Here is a 24,439-nt window from a genome sequence, read left to right as displayed (position 1 = left end):
CATTAGGCGTGTGCGGTAAGATATATTTCCAAGTCCAATCCAGCAAGGAGCAGATAATGTCAGAGCAGTGAATAGAGCTAGTAAGTTGACCAACAGATTCATTAAACAAAAGGTAAGAGAACTAGAGGATTGGGTACTGCACCACACTAATATTAGTTCACCAGAACTGTACAGAAGTGATGCAGTTCACTTGTCAAATTCAGGAACAGAGTTATTTATAGAAAAACTTATAGCAGAAATGGCAAAGTTGGCAGATGTTCTTGGCAGTAAAGATGGCATGAAGGACAAGCCGTCTTCATTTGGCGGAAGGGCAGACTTGGAAAATTAAAATTGAAAAGGAGTGTGCTTGGCCTGGGGAGGGGTGCAGGCTCAGACAGCTTAGCCCTTCTCTGGGTGGACCATCTTATGGTGTAGCTGGCAGGCTGGGGGGCACAGCCAGAGGTCATGCAAATATCCCCTTCAGCCACTGGTATCTGGTTGAAAGGTGACAGGTGACTGTCAGTGTTTGGTTGTAGATTACTTCAGCCATTGGTGTTGGTTGAGCATTTACAGGGACTACAGTGGTATGTTTTTTTTTTTCATACAGTAAGGATCCTTGAGCTAATGCAGTGGCAGCCAGCTGCTCCATATTTGGCTTCCATTACACATTTACATACTGAAGAGTGAGAGAATGCAGCAGCAGCTAAGCAGTGCTGCAGGTATAAGTCCACTACTGAGAAGGAGACACACAGAGCTACTGCACTGCAAGGAGAAGGACAGGGTCAAGAACTGGACTGCTGTGTGTCGGCTGGGCCAATCTCACAGTCAATACATTTACAGAAGACATTTCCTATCTGAGTGAATATTTACTGTTAGTAGAAAACTGCGAGATGAAAAATGTATTCCTTGTGTGACAAAATGAGCTGGATTAAAGCAAGCACTGCATGGGCAACAGACTCAAAGACATCCTTAAACAACATGGTTATTCAAAGTCCATGAGCGTGAAATCATCAGATATGACCTGGACAGAGGGATAATCATAGAAAGCAGGGTTATATTTTGTTAAGAATAGCCATCAGTCACTGTTTCCATCTTGCCTGGCTTTAATACTAAACAATTCCAAGAAGTCATTTGAATGAAAGGAAGATGTTCTTTGTGACAGGTATTTGAGTGAATAGTCACAACAGCAAATAATTTGTGTATGGTGCAAATGTAATCCTCCGGCTTTTACCATAAGTGAAGGTTTGGCCACACATAAGAGTTGACACTGTCTCATTAGCAGAGGGATAGACTGTCATCTGTCATAGCCTTTGATTAGAAAGACTGGAAGACTGGATTCTCTCCCAAACTGCAGACATTGGGCAAAGTTTCTTACTTCTTCATATTTCAAATGTGTGCTGGTTGTTAAATGAAGTTAAGCCTTTCCCGTGAGACAGTACACCAAGAAACAACAGCACAAGACAATTTTTTGCACAGTGGTGTTTGTCACATACAGAAAAAAATGGTGAAAGCTGGTAAAGTATGAATGAGTGACTTTTCTTGGAAATCTTGAATCAGGAAGGATAACTTAACACATAATTTGTGCAGTAACACTGTATTGATCAAGATCAAAGGCTGCAAAACAAGGAGCTAAGAAAGGAAAGGAGAAGACAATTAGCAGGTGCAGAACAATTAAGGGGTGCAACTGTAACTCACATTTGGGAAATCTGCCACATTTGTTTCTTAGCACAAGAGTGAAACCAGTTTAAAGCATGACATCTCCATTGTGCACTGATGTTTGCAGAGGAATTAGAGCACTCCAAGGTTCTACAGGTGACTAAGGTCCTGAATACAATGTTGAGCAAATGGAACATTGTAGAAATTTTAAACAAGCTGCAGAACTGACGTGATAAAAACATTTAGTGATGAAGTGATTGTTCTCTGTAATAAATGACCCGAGGGTGGCAGAGTATAACATATTGCTAAATCTCCCTTGTCTTGGTCTTCACATCCACTCAGTCACCATCTTCCCTCACCGTACAGAGCAAAAACCTTGAGATAATACTGTGTCAGATTAATGGCTCTTGAAATGTACCATAGCAGACAAACTGCTAAATTACAAATGAACTTAGTAACTTCTAGCAGAGAGGCCTGAATTTGATCCCCACATCCTCCACATTCTGCTAATGTTCTTTGATCAGAATTAATGTCTGATTACACAGATTCTGTGTAAGTTTCAAGAAACATGCATATTATTCCACTATGTTTCTTGTTTCTGTTGTGTTATTTAAATACTACTACTCTGCTTATTCAAAAGAAGTATAATCATCTGTGCTGCCTCATCCATCCCAACTCTCCTAAAGCTGACTCAAGAATCCTTCTCTACCACAGAACAGTGGATGAAAGACAACCATCTTGCACTTAATGCAGCTAAATCAAAACTTATGATATTTACCCCCTCTAAAACCAACACCTTTGATAGAAACCTATTCTCCATCACCAGCCAAAATAATACACCTCTTGAACTGGTATCTGAAACCAAACTACTAGGAGTCCAAATCGATGACAAGCTTAAATTCGATTCCCATCTACTACTAAACATAAAAAAAACCCACCAAAAACTTGGCCTGCTCTACCAACACAATCGATACCTCACCCCAGCTATTAAGCTCACTCTCTCTACCACATTTCTCTTACCCTCCCTTCTCTATGGTGCCCCTCTTTTAACAAACCTACAATCATATCTCAAAACAAAACTGTCCTCTTGTTATAATAAAATAGCCAGATTCGCCACTAGCAACAACTCTTCAACCCATCACTGTGCACCTCTCCACAAACTAAATTGGCTTGAACTTCCCAACTACCTCTCCTATGCTCAGCTCACCTATGCACACAAACTCATTTTTCAGCCATCCCTCTGTCCCTCCCTGTCCACTACCTTTAAAATACACCACACACAAAGACTTCTCAGATCTACAAATCAAAACCTAATAGAAGTCTACAGACCCCTTCGCCCCCAGGACAAAACCTCCTGTCCTTTTCCCTAGCACGCCTATGCAACTCCCTCCCTTCCTCCATTCATACCATCACTAGCCTCCCTACCTTTAAAAAATCACTCCACTCCCACCTAACATCCACATGGGAATGCTCCTGCTCCCACCTCACATAATCATTCTCCACTTCCTACAGTCTTCCATCTCATAAATTTATTTTTGAAGCTAGTAATCACCTTCTTAATTGTACCTAGCTAACTGAAAGCCTTCTGCATCTATCTACTTACTTCCTAATCCTACTTGAACAATGTTCTCCTTCAAAAAAAATTGTATTTTTGATTGTAACTTCAGTATTTGTGTTCTGTCTTGTAATCAGAAATTGTTTGAAATATAAATCTCTGTAATCTTTGTTTAATCTGTGTTGGAGCTTTTCTCCCCAGGACTCCATTGAAAATTGGTTATTTTGGCCCAGTGGACTATCCTGGTTACCCAACTGCAAATAAATAAAATAAAAATAAATAAGATACAGATTGTTTATTAACCCACTTCTACGATACCTCGTTTATGCATACTTATTTTTACTAAATGTGCAGGTCTGTTTTTCTGATACAGTTTCTAAGAGTAATAAAGTGCACCTCTAGTAATGGATTAAGATTTTACAATTGCACTGTATTTCTCTTACCTGCTGATACATATGCTTGGCTGCTTGAATGTGCAATATTTTTAATATACCTTACTAACACCCTCCCTCCCTCCAGTCTTTCCAGTCTGCTAGGAAACAATCATACAACTCCACAGTATATACATAAAATAACATCCAAATAGCAAGCCTTCAAACAAACACGACACCTGGGTGAAAAATTCTCAAATCATTTATTTTCTGGTACCTCAGCTTTTCAACTTCAAGGAATACTGACATCACATTACGCCCCTCTTCTATACACACCCACTCCATCAATTAAGTTAATTACAAACAGTTAAACACAATTCCCAATTTTAAAGACACAGATTAGAATATTTTTCTTTACTTTAAGTTTTATACTACAATATTTAAATAACCTTTTATACTACAATACTTTACACCCTGGTGTCATGTTTGTTTGAAGGCTTGCTATTTGGATGTTGTTTCCAGTCTGCTACCCCTTCTGACTACCCTCCCCCCAATTCCTTTCCATATCATCCATATTCGCTTAACCACTAATCTATAGTTATAATACCCTCTCAGTACACTCATATACCTAAATCCTATCTCTTGTCCCTCCTCTGTCTCTAAAACTAGTTTAACAGTTTTGGTGCTCACCCTCACCTAATTCTCCTCTCCTTTCTCTCTTTTAATCTAGATTGTAGCTCTGATTTAAAACTTCAGAACCGAACACAAGCTACCCCATTTTCCAGTCTAAAGCTTATTTCCTGTAAAACAATGGACACTACGGTCCTACAAATAACTGTAATTAATTAATGTACATCATTTGATTTCATATTTCTGACACTATCTGAATAGGATTCACATTCATTCATTCGTAATAGCTTGGCGATTGCTTTCATGGCCACTACTTACTGCTCACTGATTGTTTCTGCAGCCATCTGCCCTTCAGTCCTGCCTGCTCCGTTCGCCCTCGCTTTGCTTGGGCTCTCTCTCCGCTCCCTTACCCTACCCCCATTCCCCACCAACCCCCACTATCCCTAGATTTATAGGTAACCTGTAAACACACCCCTTACCAAATTAACCTATCACAACTCCTCTTTCTAGTCAATCACTATACCCCTTACCTTACTCTATCTGACCAAATCACAGGGATACTCACTGTATTTTCCACCAATAGAGAGGACCCAAAATTCTAAACATAGCCCCCTTCCTCTTTCACAGATACCTCTCTACTCTACCTTTTCATTAAGTTAAATACTACTTCAATATATATCACCTCTATGCTTACTTACCACAGCTTACCACACTATCTCCTATAACAAACATTACATCACCAGTGTCTACTCTCCAACCAACCCAGTAACCACTCCACCCAACTCTAGTTTCACAATCACGATCACATACCCTCAACTCTACAACAGCTCTGACACAGAACTCTTTTCACACAGATACACTGACATACATGCTAAACCTTATCTACTCAAGAAATCTGCTAAACGTCTGTCCTAAATTACACACACATTTCTGTTTAGAGGAAATCACTTCAAACTATGTGGAGATATACATCCCAATCTAGGCCCTCAGCCCCAGCAACCAACTGCCCTTCCACCAGGCAGCACAATGTCTCATAACAGCAACAATCTAACATACAACAGCTCAGACCTTCTAATCCTAAACATGAATCTAAGAAGTATCCTAAATAAAGTTCATGAATTTCATGCAGCCCTTGACCTATACTCTCCAAACATTGTAATTATAACAGAAACATGGCTCAAACCAAACATAAGCAATACTGAAATACTAACCCAGGACTACAATATACACACATATAACAGAACACACAAGAGAGGTGGTGGCGTTGCCATAGTGTATAAGGACCCACTCAAATTGGAATGCCTTAGATATGAAACCCTAGACCTGTTAAATTCAGAAATATTGATCTCCCACCTCCAGATAAATTCCAACAAGCACATTATAAAAACAACTACCAATATCCCTCCAGTTAATAACCTCGCCATAATTGAAAATCTTCTTGACTGGTCTGCCTCTACTTTTAATCAGGAAACCATTATAATGGGGACTTCAACTTGGATTGGTCCACATGCTCCTCAGATAACCCTACCAACTTTATTAACCTCTCTGGTTTCCCTAAAATAGTACTCTCCCCAACCAGAATGGATAAACATAGCAATAAGCTATCAATTCTGGACTGGATGTTAACAAACAGGGCCTCTCTTGGTCACCTTGCTGACTACTTTCCAGGCAGTCTCAGTGAACATCAACCCACCTATCTAATTAGGCACATAAATCCTCAAAAAAAAAAACACCATATTAAGCCAAGTTCACAACAAAAGAAATTTCTCCTCTGAAAACTTCAATTTACTCCTAAAACAATGCAACTGGACCCCTCTAAAATGTCTTCACCTTGACTACACAGTTAAATACTTCAATAATACTTTCCTTGAAATTCGAAATAGCCAGAAACCCCTTAGGAAGGTCTGTGTCAAATCAAAACATCTACCATGGCTCACTAAGGACACTAAGCAACTCCTAAAGCAGAAAGACAAAGCCTGGACTCAATATCAAGAGACCAAAAAACAAACCTCCTTTAACTCTTATTGACAATTAAGAAACTATTCTCCTCCAAAATAGCTAGCAAGTATGACTAGTGCACGGCATAACCAAACTATTAAATAAATCAAAAAAGAAAAAGCCAGCACTCAGAGGCGATTAAAGTTTTATTCCTTTCCCTTCATCAGACCGGTTTCAGTAACAAACCTTCTTCAGTGATAAAACATTCATAATGCAGGGACAATTTTTATACACAATGTGCATCCCCAATTATGACATCACTTCCCCCATTAATCCATTCCAACCTCCAAACACATACAAATATCAACCAGAATAAACATTTTAAATATAATATCAGATGCTATATTCAAACTTCCATTCATATCATATATTTATTTGTGAAATTACCAATCAGGGTCCTTAATAAAAAGAGAAAAGACCCTCATAACTTGTCATTTAGTCCAGGATGAAATAGGGCACCCAACTTAATAATCCATTTTCTTTCCTTTTGAGTTAGTATAGTGGGCCAACCTTGCTTCATAGATCTATTACTTTTACTTGGTCAATAATGACAAATCTAAACTAAGCAGTTCTGTGTAACAGACAATGTCTATACAATGCATTGGTCATCTTTTAAAGACATACATCACTCAAATGTTCTGAAATACGACTTCTTAGTTGCCTAGACATCTGCCCTACATAAAAGGCAGAACATTGGCAACTAGCCAAATAGACAACCCAGTCAAAACTACAATTCCCAAAAAATGATATATCAAAAATTTGACCAGTATTTTTACTGCTAAAAGATGAAGTTTTAAACATATGTTTACACAAACTGCAATTTCCACAAGGATGTGACCCAACAAGCCTATCCCCCAATATGGTTAGTTGTTGTTGGTTCACATAATCCAAAAAAGTTTTCTTATAATGCACAAAATAGGAAGTGAGTGTTCTTCCCCTTCTGAAAGAAAATTGGCATCTGTTAGACAAACATTGATTCAAATCTGTATTGGCCCAAAGAATATTCCAATGTTTGTTGACTACATCCTGCAATAAATATGTGTTACTGCCAAATGTAGTAACCAACCTCATGGTTCCTGATCCATCCTTTTTGGTTTTAACTTTATAATTCAATAAACTAGATCTCTCACAATTGGTCGCCCAATCACTGGCCTTTTGTACTATTGATTTCTTATATCCCCTATTAATAAATCTACCCTCAAGATCATGCCTAGCATTATGAAATTCCATGTCTGCAGAACATATTCTTCTAATTCTCATAAACTGTGATTTAGGAATATTGTTGATGGTATGTGTGGGGTGTAAACTAGTTGCATATAATAAATTATTGTATTGTGGGTATTTCCTGTATACTGATGTCTTGAGCGTACCATCCCCCTGTCTCAAAATATTGACATCCAGGAAATTAATCTCTTTACTGTGATAATTAACAGTAAAGTCAATCCCCCACCAATTACAATTGAGATATTCCAAAAATTCTAACAAATAGTCCACACCCCCACACCAAACCAACCAACAATCATCTAAGAAACGTCTCCATATGTCCATCTCTGAGAGGTAAATGTTATGCATGACATCATATATAATCTGATCTTCCACATACCCCATAAAGAGGTCAGCATAAATTGGGGCAAACAAAGCCCCCATAGCTGTTCCTTGCTGTTGCCAGTAACATTCCCCCTTGAAATAGAAGACTTTCTTAGTCAATACATGTTCTGCATGATATGTGAGGAGAGTGTTAAATCCCGGTGCATATAAATTAGCTTTATTTAACCAGTATTCTAAGGCAAGTAATCCTGCCCAATGAGGAATACTGGTATATAAGGATTTAACATCAAGTGTACACATAAGCCAATTAGGTTCCAATTGTGAGTCCTGAATAATTTATAAAAACTCTGTGGTGTCCCTAAATTCTTGCCCTGACCCCTGATAATAATGGTTTCAGATAGTATGTCAAAAAGGCAAAAAATGGGTTCAGTTAAAGATCCCTGTCCTGAAACAATTGGTCTTCCTGGGGGGTCTATGCAAATTTTTAAGAATTTTGGGCAAGAAATACAGGTACTGTCGGGTTGGATCCTGAACCATGAGTTGTTCTTTTGTCTTCACATCAGTGATTCCTTCTTCCACTGCTTGATTCAAAAATGAATCAATCTCAACCTTGAATTTAGGTGTGGGGTCTGTTGACATCCTAATATAATTCTGAGGGTTGGACAATTGTTCATTTCCCTCATTACAGTAATAACTGGCATCCATTATGACCACAGCCCCACCTTTATCTGCTGGAAGAATGATTATATCAGAATTGGAATATAGGTTTTTCAAAGCCTGTTGTTCCCCTTTCAAAAGATTATATCTAAAGATCCTACCAGAACTAAAGTTAAAATGTAAATCCCTTAGGACGGCTTCCTGAAAAATACCCACATATTTATTCATTGGTGGCATAAACGTGGATTTGTGAAAATGAAATTCAGATGCTCTTTCAGAATTATTAGATGTTCCAAAATACAATTTTAGATTCAAAATTCTACAGAAGGCAAAGAGATCTGAAACAAAAATATATTCATCTACCAAAAAACTGGGAACAAACCCTAAACCTTTATTAAGTAAACTTTTTTCATCTATTGATAAGACATAAGAGGAAATATTATGTACATTATAAAATTAGGTCCCTACTTCAACATTGACTGTAATAGATTTTCCAAGGCTGCCACCTTTGTGCTTTACGTCCACCCCTACGGGTTGGTCTCCTAAAGGGCCCTCCTGAATTCGTACCTTTTTCGAGTCAGGACAGTCACTAATATAAATTCCCTCCATGTCAGTCATAGATGATTCTTCCCCTGAGGTACTGAGACCCTGTGTTGCTTTCTTTAGTATAGATCTTGGTCTTTTCTTTCTAATATTGGATCTACCCCTATTATTATCATTAAATCTAACCCCCCATTGGGACTCAAAGGGCTTGCCTCTCTCATAATCCTCCACATCTCTATGAAATTTATGTAGCTTCTTTTCTTTCAACCCATTCTCAAAACTGAGAAGATCTTTAGATAGTTTTTCCAGGCCTTGCACAAAAAATGGCATACCTTCATATGTTTTCATATTTTCACGTGTCTCTGTCATATCTTTAATATTTTGTTCAACTGTCCTTTGATAAAAGGACAATAATATATCGACAAAAGCCCTAGTGGATTTTTCTTGTGCCTTCTGCCAATCCTCTATCAATAGGTCATCTGGCTTACCAACCAAGGGCTGAATTTTAACCCTTAAACCACGTGGAGTAATACCTTTACTCTTATATGCCTTGAATAATTTCAAATGCCATATATTGGTTCTTAAGATTTTCATCTCTTTATTTAGTTGGTTAAACAGCAAGGTGCAGCCGTCATGGAAGTCTCCTATTTTCTCATTAGGGACCCCATCCATATTGGTCCCAATGTCAAAAACTTTTATGTTATCTTGATCTGCACACAAACCCTGCAGAATTCTTTGGAGGTCCATGACAATAACCCTCAGACCTGCCCAATATATTCAGATGACCCTATAAATGGTATCCAAAGATAGATAATATTTATTTGATGCAAAGCCTGGAAAAATACAACAGAATTACTTATTCAAAAACTCAAAAATATTTCTATGAGAAAGGCAAGTGCCTACAGGTCCCCTAATAAGTTATATTTCAGATCCAAAACCAGAAGAGCATGACCTGACCACTACCAGAAAAAATATGACCACCTGACTTGCTACCCTTCCAACCAAAATTACATAAACAGAATATTTTTAAACACATTAGTAACTAGAGAGGACCCAAATATTGCAAAAACAGGGGTGAAATCATATAAGAAATAAACAACTAAACACATAAAATGATACAAATGTGTTATGCCACCAGTTGTTATAAATATGGTTAAAGCATTCTTCACCTTATATTGATACAACTACATAAATATATTGTCAAAATAAAAAATACTTTCCAACTATATATGTATGGTCTCAATACAGCAACCAAAACCTCTGTATTGCCATTACTTATGTTAATATTTATATATATTCAACAATAAATGCAATTGTAAACCCCCCCCTCTTTTTGGTTTGTGATGTTTATAAGGAAAAAAATGTTGTCCAAACCCATGAACAAAACTTGCACATGAATATGCCCCTAATAACAATGTGCATATATTCCAATAGAACCCTTATAAATAAATGACCATGCTGTCAAGGAGCAAACCTCAATAACCATAAATATTATACAATAAACATTAAATGCCCCCCTTTGTTCAATGTTCAAAATAATACCTTTAAATGAACAAAATCTTTAAGACTTTCACAAAATTTAGCACCAAAAATTGGCGCTTGTGCTACCTAACACACAAATAGTCATAAATATCAGTCGGCCACAGTTCATTCTCAAATTGACTTATTATGTTCAAATATTGTCTACATCCACGGTAATATATAAATCACCCATCAAAAAAACCCCACGGTGTATTAGTTCTGGTTTAAGCACTTGGGCTTCAGGCCAGTTATTTTACATTAAGAAGGTTCATGGTCTGCACTCTTGTGGGAGAAGAGGCTGGACTCTGCCCTTCTGAGCTGGGAATTTCTGGTTAAAGGTTTATAGTGCCTGAATATTTGAACTGTATCTTACTGAAATTGGTACACCTTATTTGCTGTAGCATAGACTAGATCCAAGCCTGCTGAGTCTAGCTTTTTTATATGCTTGTTGTTTGTTTGCTTGTTATTTCCCCGGAACGTTAATTCGACCTAATACGCGGCTTCTCAGCGCTTCTGTGGATCACTAGTGATATCTGCATTGCTGACTGTACTTATTTCCTTGTTTCACTTGAAAGAAAGTTACTGTTTGTCATTTTTGCATTTAAGTTACCTGTAACACATTGCACTAAAGTTACCTGGCACTTGCTCACTAAAGCAATTATATAAGTCAGCACTAAAAATTAAAAGCACTACACCCTCACTCCCCACTGGCCCTTGTTTTCAATTATAAAGGAATTCCCAATATTATTCTAGCATGTCCAAAGGTCAGTTGTCAATCTCCTCTCCGGTCCAGCTGGTGAATCTGGGAATCTTGAGGCAATTTTACAACTGCCTCATGTACACAGACAACCCTCTCCTCCTCCCAACAAATTCCAACACATGTGAGAGATGCAACCATATAGCCAAACTGGAGGCTAAGCTCTCTCAACTCAATACTGGCATAACCAGTCAGGAGGAGAAGGAAACCACACTCACTAGAATTCCAGTCTCACATAGACCTACCACGACAGCAAACCAAACACATAATCACACAAAAACATACTCGGAGGCTCTAAATAAAGATCTGCCTAAGCAGCAGAGACCTCCACTGCAGACACCCAAGAAACCGCTACCCCAAAACAAAACACGTGCAACACATATCTCACAAAGCCAGTGTGCCGAACAGTCACAGCCCTTAAGACTAAGCAACACACCTGATACACTTGTAATAGGTGACTCTATCGTTGGGCACACTGACGTCCCGCTCACCAGGCTGAACAAGGAGAGGGTCGCGGTGAGCAGCCTGTCGGGCGCTAGGATCCGCCACATACCACAACCACTCAGGTCACTCCAAGGCAAGTACAAATATGACTCAGTCATTGTCCATGCTGGTGTGAATGACCTGAGACGTACCTCCCTGGACTACATGAAAAGAGACATAGAGGAGCTCTCTGAGCATGTAGCCCAGGCCGGTATGACCCTGACCTTGAGTAGCATCTTACCCTCACCAAGAATGATGCCACAATATGAAGACAAGATGGTCAATTTCAACAATTGGCTTAAGTACTGGTGTCATTCAAAGGGGACCCAATGTCTGTCAGCTTGCGATGATATGCTCGACAAGCCATGATGCTTCGCTAGGGACGGCTTGCACCTGTCACCCCTGGGCTTTCGGATATTGGCAAAGGCTCTTGCTACCCCCATAGTGCCTTTTTTAGGCAAGGCTCAAAAGACAAACCCACCTCCATAGGTATCACAAGGGATAAGAAACTAAGAGGAATGCTACTCAACGCCAGAAGTCTAAACTTCAAGATGCATGCACTCGAAACTCTCCTTAGCATGGAGAACATCGATATCTGTGCAGTAACAGAAACCTGGTTCAGGGCTCCCGAGAGCACCCCAGCACTACCAGGTTATACCTCATACCATGCTTTTTGGCCCCAAAACATGGACTGAACCACAAAAGGAGGGGGAGTATCGATATTCATCAAAGATACCCACACCTCCAGGTTGGTGGCAAAGCACGAAGCATCAGAGACTATCCATGTGCAACTAACAGTGGGTAAAACTGCCTTCCAGTTTATAGCCTGCTACAGACCACCCTCCCAAACCCAGGAACCCCACTCGGCCTTCCTGAGAACACTGGAATTCCAAACACCGTTATATTGGGCGACTTCAACTACCCAAACACAGACTGGGAGCATTACTCTAGCTCCAACACCCTAGCCCAAAGGTTCCTAGAATTTATAAACTCAAATGCTATTGAACAACTTGTTCCACTCCCACAAGAGGGGAAAACATACTGGACCTGATCATCACCAACATGGGGACTCTATGCTCTAGACCAGAAGTGTATCCCTCACTGGTAAGATCAGACCATAAACTAATCTCACTGGATATTCACATCCCGACCCCACCCCCTGCCGAGAAAACCACAGTAAAAAAACTTCTCTAAAGCAAATTTCACACTCCTCAAAACCGAGGTGGAATCCTTCAAAGCCCCCGGGCCTGTGGAAAATACGGCCCAGACCGCAGAATCCTTTATAAACGCATTCTATGAACACCTTCAGGAATGCATGGATCATGCAATCCCAAATAAAACCAAGACCCAATCCTGCAAAGGCAGACGTCCTGTCTGGTGGACCCCAGCCATAAACAAACTATACAATAGAAGGAGGAAGCTACTAAATGATAGAGCAAAATCCCAAAAAGGGAAGGCATCTCTGATCAGTATTAGCAAAAAACTATGGGCACTCATAAAATTGTCTAAGGCCAGCTTCGAGAGAAAAATTGCACAGGACACTAAGGATAATCACAAGGCTTTCTTTAGTTATGTTAGGAACCTGGGTGGTAATTCCCAGATATGCTCAGAATTAGTCCAAAATTACAAAAAAACACAGAACCCACAGACATTGCCAACATCCTAGCTGACAGGTTCAGCGCAAACCCCCCCCGCCCCCCACCAAAAGGACAGATATCTATCCCATCAGAGTGCTGCCCCCCTGACATCTCAGATGCTCAGGTAAGAGCCGCCCTCTCCAAAGCAAAAAACACAGCATCAATGGGACCAGACGGTGTCCCGGGCTGCATCCTACATGAACTCCAAGAAGAGCTAAACCCAAACATAAAACTACTGTTCAATCTCAGCCTTACTACAGGATATGTGCCCAAAGAGTGGCGTACAGCAACAGTGGTCCCTCTTCATAAAGGTGGTGCCTCAACGGATCCTGGAAACTATCGCCCCATAAGCCTGACTAGCTTGGTCTGCAAAGCTATGGAAAGGATCATCATGGACCTCATAAATAAAGATATTGGGGAACTACAGACACTGGATCCTACCCAGTTTGGCTTTGTTAAGGGCAGATCCTGCCTCTTAAACCTGGTTGATTTCTTTGAAACAGTCACCAAGGCCATTGACGAGGGAAGGTGGTCCACACAGCTTACCTGGACCTCGCAAAAGCCTTCGATACAATACCCCACTCGGCATTATAGATAAGCTCACCAGCTTAAATATAAACCCCTATGTCACTAGATGGATTGCAAACTGGCTCAAGGACAGAACCCACATGGTTAGAATTGCTGGAGCCATGTCAGACTCCAAACCAGTTACAAGTGGTGTCCCACAAGGCTCAGTCCTGGGACCTCTCTTGTTCGGTATATATTTCTCGGAAGTACAGGCCAACACGGAAGGACTGTGGCTGACCAAGTTCGCAGATGACTGCAAACTGGGCACCATAATCGACTCTCCAGCCGACACAAGCATCCTCCAAAAGGGCCTCAGAGAAACAGACAACTGGTGCCAGAGCCATGGCCTCAAGCTAAATGCCAAAAAGTGTATAGTCATCCCCTTTGGCAAAAACAAAGTGCCCACAAGTTACCACATAGGTGGTAATCCATTAAGTACAGAAGAAGTAATTAGGGACCTGGGGACCCAAGTTGATAGCAATCTCTCATTTGACAACCACGTGGCCAAAGTGGTTAGAAAAACATTTTATATAGCCCACCTAATCATGAAGGGATTCACATCTAGATCAGGGGAGGTCATCGTGCCTCTTTACTCATCCCTCATCAGGCCCATAATTGAGTACAATGCCCCTTTTGGGATCTGTGCCTGATGTATAAAGCCATGTCCAACCCGGAATTAATGGACATGCTGCACCTCAGAAAATCCAAATCCCATTGAGCTACGCGCTCGAGAGACTTGAACCTCAGCACTGAAATAAATAGGACATGCTGGAGGGACAGATTCATAACCCAGAGGCTCCATTCACTCTGGAATAAAATCCCAGTCCAGGTTAGGCAGAGTCCCTCACTGACTCTCTTCAAGAAGAATCTTGATGAGTGGATGGGAGATCGTAGGTTTACCCTGGGTATCACTTCTGTGTCACTGTTAGACAGAGGCACAGTATACTAACCTCGAAAAAGGGCATAGCAAAATAAATTTAAAATGGGTGGCGAAAGCCAAACACATTCTGGCTAGGCTTATAAATGCCCTAGGGCAGATAGCCTAGTATGAACCTATGAACCTATAAAATATTAAAGATGTGACAGAGACATGTGAAAATATGAAAGAATATGAAGGTATGCAGTCTTTTGTGCAAGGCCTGGAAAAACTATCCAAAGATTTTCTTAGTTTTGAGAATGGATTGAAAGAAAAGAAGGTACATAAATTTCATAGAGATGTAGAGGATTATGAGAGAGGCAAGCCCTTTGAGTCCCAGAGGGGGGTTAGATTTAATGATAATCATAGCGGTAGATCCAATATTATTAAGAAAAGACCAAGATCTATACTAAAGAAAGCAACACAGGGTCTCAGTACCTCAGGGGAAGAATCATCTATGACTGACACGGAGGGAATTTATATTAGTGACTCTCCTGACTCAAAAAAGGTACGAATTCAGGAGGGCCCTTTAGGAGACCAACCCATAGGGGTGGACGTAAGCACAAAGGTGGCAGCCTTGGAAAATCTTTTACAGTCAATGTTGAAGTAGGGACCCAATTTTATAATGTACATAATATTTCCTCTTATGTCTTATCAATAGATGAAAAAAGTTTACTTAATAAAGGTTTAGGGTTTGTTCCCAGTTTTTGGTAGATGAACATATTTTTGTTTCAGATATTTTTGCCTTCTGTAAAATTTTTAATCTAAAATTGTATTTTAGAACATCTAATAATTCTGAAAGAGCATCTGAATTTTGTTTTCACAAATCCACATTTATGCCACCAATTAATAAATATGTGGGTATTTTTCAGGAAGCCGTCCTAAGGGATTTACATTTTAACTTTAGTTCTGGTAGGAGCTTTAGATATAATCTTTTGAAAGGGGAACAACAGGCTTTGAAAAACCTATATTCCAGTTCTGATATAATCATTCTTCCAGCAGATAAAGGTGGGGCTGTGGTCATAATGGATGCCAGTTATTACTGGAATGAGGGAAATGAACACTTGTCCAACCCTCAGAATTATATTAGGAAGTCAACAGATCCCACACCTAAATTCAAGGTTGAGATTGATTCATTTTTTAATCAAGCAGTGGAAGAAGGAATCATTGATGTGAAGACAAAAGAACAACTCATGGTTCAGGATCCAACCTGACAGTACCTGTATCTCTTGCCCAAAATTCATAAAAATTTGCATAGACCCCCAGGAAGACCATTTGTTTCAGGACAGGGATCTTTAATTGAACCCATTTTTGCCTTTTTGACATACTATCTGAAACCATTATTATCAGGGGTCAGGGCAAGAATTAGGGACACCACAGAGTTTTTATAAATTATTCAGGACTCATAACTGGAACCTAATTGGCTTATGTGTACACTTGATGTTAAATCCTTATATACCAGTATTCCTCATTGGGCAGGATTACTTGCCTTAGAATACTGGTTAAATAAAGCTAATTTATATGCACCGGGATTTAACACTCTCCTCACATGTCTTGTAGAACATGTATTGACTAAGAACGTCTTCTATTTCAAGGGGGAATGTTACTGGCAACAGCAAGGAACAGCTATGGGGGCCTTGTTTGCCCCAATTTATGCTGACCTCTTTATGGTGTATGTGGAAGTCCAGATTATATATTATGTCATGCACAACATTTACCTCTCAGAGATGGACATATGGAGATGTTTCTTAGATTATTGTTGGTTTGGTGTGGGGGTGTGGACTATTTGTTAGAATTTTTGGAATATCTCAATTGTAATTGGTGGGGGATTTACTTTACTGTTAATTATCACAGTAAAAAGATTAATTTCCCTGATGTCAATATTTCGAGACAGGGGGATGGTAGGCTCAAGACATCAGTATACAGGAAATACCCACAATACAATAATTTATTATATGCAACTAGTTTACACCCCACACGTACCATCAACAATATTCCTAAATCACAGTTTATGAGAATTAGAAGAATATGTTCTGCAGACATGGAATTTCATAATGCTAGGCATGATTGTGAGGGTAGATTTATTAATAGGGGATATAAGAAATCAATAGTACAAAAGGCCAGTGATTGGGCGACCAATTGTGAGAGATCTAGTTTATTGAATTATAAAGTTAAAACCAAAAAGGATGGATCAGGAACCATGAGGTTGGTTACTACATTTGGCAGTAACACATATTTATTGCAGGATGTAGTCAACAAACATTGGAATATTCTTTGGGCCAATACAGATTTGGATCAATGTTTGTCTAACAGATGCCAATTTTCTTTCAGAAGGGGAAGAACACTCACTTCCTATTTTGCGCATTATAAGAAAACTTTTTTGGATTATGTGAACCAACAACAACTAACCATATTGGGGGATAGGCTTGTTAGGTCACATCCTTGTGGACATTGCAGTTTGTGTAAACATATGTTTAAAACTTCATCTTTTAGCAGTAAAAATACTGGTCAAATTTTTGATATATCATTTTTTGGGAATTGTAATTCTGACTGGGTTGTCTATTTAGTTAGTTGCCAATGTTCTGCCTTTTATGTAGGGCAGACTTCTAGGCAACTAAGAAGTCGTATTTCAGAACATTTGAGTGATTTACGTCTTAAAAAAAATGACTAATGCATTGTATAGACATTGTCAGTTAGACAGAACTGCTTTGTTTAGATTTGTCATTATTGACCAAGTAAAAGGTAATAGATCTATGAAGCAAGGCTGGCACACTATACTAACTCAAAAGGAAAGAAAATGGATTATTAAGTTGGGTGCCCTATTTCATCCTGGACTAAATGACAAGTTATGAGAGTATTTTCTCTTTTTATTAAGGACCCTGATTGGTAATTCCACAAATAAATATATGATATGAATGGAAGCTTGAATACAGCATCTGATATTATATTTAAAATGTTTATTCTGGTTGATATTTGTATGTGTTTGGTGGTTGGAATGGATTAATGGGGGAAGTGATGTCATAATTTGGGATGCACATTGTGTATAAAAATTGTCCCTATATTATGTATGTTTTATCACTGAAGAAGGTTTGTTACCGAAACCGATCTGATGAAGGGAAAGGAATAAAACTTTAATCGCCTCTGAGTGCTGGCTTTTTCTTTTTGATTTAATTAAGAAACTGTGCCAAAAAACAAATGCCAAAAAGGCTTATTACACTATAATCCAACAAAATCACCAAAACAAGCCCCCAAAATTTTGAGGAGCCATAAAACAACTCCTCATTCCCAGTCAGTCTGCTACACCATCACCTACCACTTTAAATACCTCAAATAGCATAGCTTCACAATTTAATCACCACTTCATCAAATCAGTACTATCCCCTCATAAAAAATGACAGCCATACTACACTAATAATACCATCAGAATCAGTACCTAACTCAATTTTTTTCCATCACACTAATACAAACCAGTACAATTAAAAAACTTCTCCTCAAATTAAAGCCTGCATCCCTGACTGCTGACCTACTGCCTAATGAATTCCTCAGACTAGCAGCAGATGCAATATCTTAACCTGTCTCTCTCCTAATTAACAGATCTGTCTCTGAGCAATATATCCTCAACTCTGGAAAATTTCTCATATCATACCCCTACACAAAGGTGGCTCCTTAACTGACCTCTCAAACTATAGACCAGTTGCTATACTCCCACCACTATCCAAAATCCTTGAGAAATGCATATACGCACAACTACTTGATTATCTAGTAAATAATAACCTGTTCTCTAACTCCCAACGTGGTTTTAGACCCAAATACATTTCTACAACCACTTTAATAAACTTCAATAATACTGTCACTGAGCTCAAAAACAATGGCCAACTCATATCTTCTATTTTCCTTGACAGGTCTATGGCCTTCAACACGATATCACACCAAAAATTATTCAAGGAACTAGCTTACTTAAATCTCGCCCAAGCAGCTCAATCAAGCTTTCATGGTTATTTAGTGGGGCGCCAATAATCAGTCAAGTGGCAAAATTAACTCTCTACCCTACTACCTGTCTCAGTCGGTGTGCCACAAGGGTCAGTTCTTGGTCCACTGCTTTTCACCATCTTCACCAACAAACTCTGCTCTGCCACTCACCTAGCCACCATTGTACAATACAACGATGACTCTACCCTCATTTTCTCAGCTCCATCCCTCCCAGAACTCCAAGAAAGAACCCCAAAATCCCTCAGAGACATAGAAAACTATCTCTCAGAATACCAACTCATACTCAGTCCAAACAAAACTAAACTAATGCTTTTCTGTAATACCAAATCACATAGCCACCTTCCCCCTTTTACCATCTACTCCACTGTCAGAAGAAAAAATTCAAACAAGTCACATCTGTCTCAGGTGATGAATTTTCCTTTATTAGTAGTTAACCAGATTACACAGCATGTTGGCCAACTCCTCTGATCTGATCAATTTGTTTACTGACATCAACTTTTATACTGCAAGCAAAACAACTTTTTGTTACATTTCTGACCGTTGACAGTTGGCTATGAAAAACATATAGGATAAACATGTTTATCACAAATTACCTCAAACCAACAGCTAGTACAGAATGTTCAAGAAGTACAGAATGTTCAATTCAACAATGGTAGCTCAAATTTTTCAGGACACACAGCCTGCCTCAGTAAATTAACTCTTACTCAGCCATGTGTCCTTATCCCAGGCTTCACTGAGCTATAACCAAATCTCTTTATTCTGAAATGCAGAAAACAGATATTATTCAGGTTCATAAGCAATGCTGCATTTTGTTCACAGATGAGGCCCATTTTTGATAGACATATCCCAACAAATAACATGTTCACTTTGCAAGAACAGGAAAAAGACAAATAACAGTATGTTTTTAAAACTTTTTCTCTTAACATCCACCAACAAAACCAAAATTGAACCCGTTGAACACACCAAACTCCTGGGTGTCACAATCGATAGCTGTCTTAAATTTGACAAACACTTAACACTATCCGTCAAAAACATCCACATAAAGCTTGGCACACTCTACAGATCCAAACCATACCTTACACACTCCACCTGGCACTCCATAGCCAGGACACATTTACTCTCCACCCTTCTATGCTCCTCCCCCATTTTCACAAATCTCAAAAAAACTGACATAAACAATAGAGACCTGCTACAATAAAATAGCTAGATTTGCTATAAACCATCTTCACAGATCATACCACTGCTCTGCCCTATACAAACTAAATTGGATAAAATTATCCAATCTACTATCCTTGAATGAACTAACTACTGCCCACTCCATCTTTTATCAACCCAACAACTGCCCCACACTCAAAAACTTCATTCAGCCATACACTAATTCCAGAACTCTGAGATCCTCTCACAAATTACTACTAAAAGTCACTAAGTTCAATAATAGCTTTCTGGATTTTCTCTTTTCCAATCAAATATCTAAAAAATGGAATTCAATACCTGAATGCATTCAAACCACCACCAACAGTTCCAGATTCAAAATCCTTTTCAGGGCTCACCTTTCTAACAACTGGCTATGCTCCTATAATACTCCAGGATGACCCTTCACTACTTTCTTTTAACTACCTCCAAATTTCTCTTTTAGGTCTCATTACTTTCCTTTAGCATGCTAAACCTTAGTACACCAAACAATCACTCTTCTGTCTTTCTCTTCATTCTAATTCTTTCTCTTCTTTCACCAAACAGCCAACATTATTGTTTTACACAACCCTGAAATGCTACCAAACTAACTGATGATGCCATTGGTCTCTTATAAGTGTTCCTATTGTCTGCTATGGTATTAATATTGTGCTTCGTTCTTTGTATATTGCATATTGTTTATATATATATATATATATATATATATATATATATATATATATATATGTTATTGTATATTGAATAGCATTCTTTTATATTTCTTTCACTACATCCCTATACACACGTTATACGGTCTTTGTCTCCCATGTATTTCTGTTTTGCTCTGTTGTTTACTTTTCTAATCGACACCTTATATATACTGCTTCATGTTAGTTAATACTTTTCACTGTAAACTGTTTTAGTGCAATGGAGCTTTTCTCCCCAAACATTCACTAAAAATGGGCTCTTGGCCCAGTCGGACATTCCCGGTAAACAAAACTAAAATAAATAAATAAATGTTATAGCTTGGTTGATTGGATTTTACTTTCTTCCAAGTTCTGCCCTTTGCGCACATCTGAATATTCTTGGTTGGCATTGATTTGATTGGCATTAACTTATGATTGGGCACTGATCTCAGATCAGTGCCCAATCATAAGTTAATGCCAATCAAATCAATCTGATACCTAATTTGATTGGCATAAAACTACAAACTACAAAAGGGCCTCACTAAGACAGATACCTGGTGTCAAAGCCATGGCCTGAAGCTCAATGCCAAAAATTGTATTGTCATCCCCTTTGGTAAAAACTCTGTACCCATGAACTACCACATAGCTGGTAGTCTACTTAATGCCAAAAATGTGATGAGACCTCATGACACAGGTGGACAGTAGTCTCTTCTTTGATAATCACATCGCCACAGTGGTCAGGAAATCCTTCTACATGGCTCATCTCATCACAAAAGGATTCTCATCCAGAAAAAAAGAGGTCATTGTTCCCCTCTACTCATCACTCATTAGACCCATTATAGAGTACAACGCCCCTTTTGGTATGTACCTCACAAGACATCTACAACAACTGGAAAGACCACAGAAACACCTCACAAAGAGGATTACTGGTCTGAAACAGATGCCCTACGCAGACCGTCTAAAAAAACTACAGCTTTACTCCATCGCATATAGCCTACTCAGGGGCGATCTCTGCCTAACATACAAAGCTATGTCAAACTCAGAGCTCTTGGACATGCTCCACTTAAAAAAATCCCAATCGCTCCGAGCTACACGCTCTAGGGACCTAATCCTTGTCACCACAATAAACAGAACATGCTGGAGGGATAGATTCCTGTCCCACAGACTTCCCATACTCTGGAACAGACTACCTATCTATGTCAAACAGAGCTCCTCATTAGTACTCTTCAAGAAAAATCTTGATGATTGGATGGGAAATGGGAAATTCACCCCAGGATCACTTCTGTGGCTCTGCTCGACAGGGGCACAGGAAAATAATTTTCTTGGGTGGCGAAAGCCAGGGTACATTTTTTGGCTAGGCTTATATAGGCCCTAGGGCCAATAGCCTAGTACCTACCTATGAACCTATAATAAATACATGGCTGAGGCCATTTCTTCCAAACAAGTGTGTGGGTGATTTGTAAAATGATGTGCCTGCTTATTTTCATCAAAGACAATGGAAGTATTTCAAGGAATCATAGGCACAGTTATACTGTAGAGATGAAAATAGCATGCAAGAGAGTGGGGTTGAAGGGGGATCAGGAAGGCAGGAAGTTAGGATCAGAAAGGGGAGTGGGGTTTGTGTAAAGATAGATGGGTAGGTAGAGGAAGGGCTTTAAAAAGCCACACGTAGCCAGGCAAGATCACTTTGCAACAGCAGAGCAGGACAAAGCAGGACATTCACCCTCCCACCCTTCCTCGTAAAAGTAGGAAGAGGTGTACATGGCACAAGGTAGTACTAACTGCTGACTGACCCATAAGGGTGATCGCACCAGGGGTCCAGGAGGAATTTCTTATTTTCTCCCACTGGGTTTTCAGGTTTTTGCCTTCTCCAGCAAGTGGTAGGTTGGGTAGGTAGGTGTCGCAGCCATGAAGGATGGAAGGTTAGACTTGGAAAACTAAAATTGCAAAGGAGTGTGCTTGACCTTGGTGGGGAGTGCAGGCTTGGATAGCTTGGCTGGGTGGGCTGCCATATGGTGTAGTGGGCTGGCTGCGGTCCACAGCCTGGAGTCCTGCAAGTGGCAGATATCCTTCAGCCACTGGTATCTGGCTGAAAGGTGACAGGAGACTGTGTTTGGTTGTAGATCCCTTCAGCCATTAGTGTTGGTTGTGCATTTCAGCGTTTCAAATACCTGACTATTAAAGAAAACTTAGGAAATATATTTTTTTTTGTCCTAAAATCTCAGGGCAATTGCTGTTTATTTAATTTTTCACAAGACACAACTGCCCAAAGAGGAATTTCAGAGATATGGAAAGTAAGCCCCAACAGTTTGCTCGACGTGGGCAGTCTTGCGTTATTCCCTGGAAAACACTGGCTAGGGAAAAACAAGTTGTAGAAATGGAGTTAAAAATAGACATCCCTAGCCACGAGCGATGGTAACTCTCGCTCCCCGCCCTTCAAAACAAGCGCAGGAAGAAGCTCGTTAAAATTGAGGTCGAGGAGAGGCAGGCGATAGTCTCATCCGCAGGGGGCAAAAAATAAATAAAAATAATTTAAAAAGTATAGAGTCTGGCAAACATCGATTTAAAAGCTTAAAAAACTGTCAAAGTGATTGGGTACTACGTAAACGTTATACTTCTATTTAATTGAGGTTTGTTACATACTAGTATAAATGACTTATCAAGCTTCATTTTCACAGTCCAGATATCGTTGCCTTCCCCAATCCATTCAGAAAATTGTGAAGTTTTAATAAGTATAATAATTAGCTAGTTTTAGCACCCCCTCCCAATGTGTCGCTATATTTTTTTACGGGAACACATACGCATACAAAGCAAGTGGTCTTCATAAGTTTGTAAAACTTAAAAAGACAATGTATCTATAAAATACATATAGAAAGATATTTCCTTTAAACGAACCTGACAGTCTTTCCTTGTAAACGTTTTCTGTCATTTGTGACTTCGCCTGTAGTTTAGTTAAACAGTTCCACACCATAGCGGTTCTCCTTTACAGAGTGAAAAAAAAATCTACGTTGGCAACTGTTGGTAACTTGAAACTACGAGCGCATGAGACAGCGATATACAGCTATGCTCAGTTTAGAAACACGATTTATTCGTTGTAGTCACTTTATCGTACTGTGTGATTTTGTTATATACACAATGTCGTGTTACTAAAATCAGGTAGGTAACTTTTAATCACTTTCATTTGACAGACACAAACGTGTCGAGTATGGACCTAGATTTTGACATAATATGTAGGATAAATGGGAGGGAGCAAAAGTTTTACTATCGTTCCTCCGGCTTAACTTTTTTTTTTTCTGGTAATTCTGTTTTGTGTAAAACTGCACTGCGGAACTCGGTGTAAATTAAATGGAGCAGGTATAATACTTTTCTGTGGGTGTTACATGAGGGCAAACTTTGTCCCTCCCGGCATTCGTATGTTCACCCAACCCAACCCCCCCAGCAATCTCCCAACTGGAGTATAAATAAACTGCCTCCGGGATGGGACAGAAAATCGGCTTCCGTTCCCAGAAAGTAAATTTTAAGTTACACTACGTAGACAGATGCTGATCAGTATTGCTACAGCGCACTATGTAAGGAACGTTTAAAACAGCAGCTGTGTGAAAATGGCACTGGGAGACGTCATTGCAGCTAATGTGCTGAATGGAAATAATGCCGAAATATATCTAGGAATTAGATACCAAGCAGATTTTTAAGCATACAAGTAACACAAAGGGCAAAGAAAAAAGTGCGACCACAGAACGCAAAGGGCAAAGTAAAGATACTGTAAGATGTATAG

At 39.3% G+C, this 24,439-nt stretch overlaps 1 protein-coding gene across 1 annotated transcript in view; it reads right to left on the bottom strand.

The window, feature by feature from the left end:
• KBTBD12 (kelch repeat and BTB domain containing 12) overlaps window positions 1-23,640 on the bottom strand; it is a 1,334,674-nt gene extending 1,311,034 nt beyond the window's left edge. Inside the window, exon 1 of the mRNA XM_044078545.1 lies at window positions 23,560-23,640. The gene's annotated coding sequence lies outside the window, so the exon portion shown is untranslated. The remainder of the gene's footprint in view (window positions 1-23,559) is intronic.
• Window positions 23,641-24,439: the final 799 nt, after the last annotated feature.

This window comes from Protopterus annectens, chromosome 7.part1, assembly GCF_019279795.1.
Source record: "Protopterus annectens isolate FY-2018-M chromosome 7.part1, PAN1.0, whole genome shotgun sequence".
In the NCBI taxonomy this organism is placed as follows: Eukaryota; Metazoa; Chordata; order Ceratodontiformes; family Protopteridae; genus Protopterus; species Protopterus annectens.
The sequence above is the reverse complement of the archived record's forward strand: the minus strand, read 5'-3'. Positions and strand labels throughout refer to the sequence as shown.